This window comes from Phyllostomus hastatus, unplaced genomic scaffold, assembly GCF_019186645.2.
Source record: "Phyllostomus hastatus isolate PE091 unplaced genomic scaffold, TTU_PhHast_1.1 phas_contig_210, whole genome shotgun sequence".
In the NCBI taxonomy this organism is placed as follows: domain Eukaryota; kingdom Metazoa; phylum Chordata; class Mammalia; order Chiroptera; family Phyllostomidae; genus Phyllostomus; species Phyllostomus hastatus.
In genome coordinates, this window is record NW_025333737.1 from 2,466,386 (window position 1) to 2,469,719 (window position 3,334).

Sequence of the window (3,334 nt, forward strand, 5' to 3'; positions counted from 1 at the left end):
CATGGAATAATATTTAACCACAAAAAGGAATTAAGTACTGATACATACTACAACATAGCTGAATCTTAAAAACATCATGCTAAGTGAAAAACATCAGACGTAAAAGACCACCTACTGTGTGATTCTGTTTAGACAAAATGTCCAAAATAAGCAAACCCATAGAGACAGAAAGTAAATTAGCAGTCTCCAGGGGGTGGAGGGGTGGGGGAGATAGAAAATGACTGCTGATGGGCACAGGGGCACTTTTCAGGGTGATAAAAATATCCTAAATTAGATAGTAGTGATGGTGGCACAATTCTACGAATATTCTGGAAACCACTGCATCGCACACTTTAAAAGGGTGAATTGTATGTGAATCATATCGCTATTAGGTAAGTGATATTTTTTTCTAGAATAAGACTAAAGCAATACTTTACATATTGATAAATCTGGTTTCCGAAGGCAGACACAGAAAATATCAAAACTACAGCATCATCATTGAAATCTACATTTCTTCAGTGAAACAAGGCTATAAATCACTGTATTGCCAAAAAGGAATATATCAATTAATAAGCAAATGACATTTTAATGCTTGAAGAGAAAGCAAACAAGAGTCCTTTGTGTAGTGACATTTTAGGGTGTTGCAAAAATTCAACAGCGTACAGTGTGAAAGAGCAGTTGCTATTGTGTGCACATCCTGGAAGATGTCTCCTTTCACACCAGAAGGAAACGGCTGATGTGCTATGTACAAGTCAGTCCTTGGCAGAGGTGGGCCACGTGCACTAGAGGAAAACGCTCCACGAAATTTTATTCTATTTATCACTGCAGACTCATGCTATGGGAAAGAAGACCTATCATCTATAACAATTATGTTGTGAGAAAATTTATGTTGCAGTAGGTACTGTTGGAAACCTGGCCGTGTGTTTAGCAAAGAAGGGTGTTGACTATGGGAATAAAAGATTGCATTTAAATGTCAATCCACACACTGCTTCACTCACAGAGAACAATCAGCAGACAACATGTTCCCCTCCCTTGAATCAGGAATGAAGGAAAGAGTGAAGATTGCACATATAATCAGGCGATGACCACTGAGTGAATGTCTTTTCTGCCTGCTGTGAGAGGAAGCAAGACTGTTTTCCTATGCAGAGACATGATGCCCAACAGGGAAAGGCATGCCCACAATTTTTTTTAATAAAGGAAGTGATTTATGGTATTTCTTCATGACACTCATAATGCCTATGGAGATATCTCTCTATTTTTAAGGGGATTATCTCAGCTCTGTGTTCACTTCAAGACTGATATAGTAATAAGTTTTAAAAATTAAGAATAAATTAGTAGAATTCTTTTGTTTTGAATTCTTTAAAATATAAACAACATATATTAGTTATTTATTGCTGTATAATAAATTACCCCCAAATTTAGCAGCCTGAAACAACAATTATAATCTCACAGTTTCTGCGGGGCAGGATTCTGGGTATAGCTTAGCTAGGTGACTCTGACTCAGGGTCCCTCATGAGGTTGTGGTCAAGCTATTGGCTGGGGCTGCAGTCGTCTTAGGGCTTGACTGGAGAAGCACCTGTTTCCAAGCTCACTCACAGGGCTGTTGGCTGAAGAGGGCCGGTCTTTGCCACGTGGGCCCCCCCAGTGCATCTCACAGCATGGTAGCTGGCTTCCCCCAGAGCTAGTGAGTGAGAAAGTGAGAAAGGTCAAGCAAGACAGAAGCCACAGTCTTTTTGTAACCTGATCTAGAGGTGACATCCCATCACTTCTGCCCTATTCTGTTAGAAATGAGTCAGTAGGTCCAGTCTACACACAAGCAGAGGAGATTACACGCAGATATGGATGGATACCTGGAAGCAGGGATCACCGGGACCCTCTCAGAGGCCACCCACCACAGTATCCATGCACTTCCATGGGTGTGGCTTTGCCTGGACCCGGGTGCCACATGATTCATCAGATCTTGGTCAGCAAAGCTCTCTACTCCTCCATGTGGCATGGCCTGAATTCTCCGTGTTCTGTGGTCCAGGAGGCAGGACTTGACCAGCCACGTTAGGTGTTGAAGATGGTTGCATGTCTAGATCAAATCCTAATTTAGAAGTCGAGTGCTCTTGGATATGTAGCTATTATAAAGCGGATGGGTTTCCCAACCGCCCCCTTAAGGTGGAATGGCTGCTTAGTGGGACAGGTTTAAGCCTATTGTTCTTTTCCATGACAGGGACAAAGGTTGTCTTCGATCAACGTGTTCTTTTAGCCATGCTAACTGAGATACGTGGAGTTGGTCTGACCTGGTCTGAGAGGTCAAAGGAGAGGATTTGACCTGAAGGATGCTTCTTCTATATGGCTTGGGAGTTGGCTCTCAAACTGCACACATTGTTTGTTTAGGCCATTAACGCAAATCAGAGTGGCCTGAATTGGGGCATTGAGGCTCTTATTGATCTGCACCAGCAGGGTTTATAGACTGCTGATTGTTCTCCAAATTTCCATTTTCCTCTTGTTTTTATTAGCTAAATCTCCAGTTACTAGCTGGACACATGGCTACCTGGAGTAAAGAAAACAGTGATCAGTTTTCTTGCAGTTAGATGTGGTCATGTGACTATGTTCTGGCCAATGAGATATAAACAGTAGTTGGTATGAACAGGGAGTCAGTGACTTCCTTCCTTTCTGTTGGCTAGAACATGGATGCTACAGCTGGAACTCGTGAAGAATAGTAACATGAAAGAAGGATACTACAGCATGCCATACTAATTCTGGATGATCATCTCTGGACTCCTATTTATTTATTTATTTATTTATAGAGAGGGAAGGGGGAGAAAGAGGGGGGAGAAACATCAATGTGTGGTTGCATCTTGTGCGCTGCCTACTGGGGACCTGACACCCGACCCAGGCATGTGCCCTGCACTGGAAATCGAACTGGCGACCCTTTGGTTCGCAGGCTGGTGCACAATCCATTGAGCCACAGTAGTAGCCAGGGCTATCTCTAGACTTCTTAAATATAATAAAGGAATAAATTGCAGTTTTTAAAGTCATTTCTAGATTTTTCAGTTACTCCTAACTGAATCTAATTCTGACTAATGATATGGCTTTGTTCAAGTCCAGATTCTAAATGTATGCAATTCAAATCTAGTCTGGCCATGACCAGAGCTGCCCCACTACCTCCTGCAGTGTTCTTCCAGTGGGCAGCTATTTTCTCTAAATAGGACAAAAAGTTGTAGCAAACATTGCCAGGTTCCCATCAATAATGGTTGAGGACCTAATATGTGCTGATGATGGGCTATGTTCAGAGTGTGGGACGATCTGCTGAGAGCTGGGGACTGCTTTGCAGGGATGGGGGGTAGATCAGGGCAGGGGCTAGTCC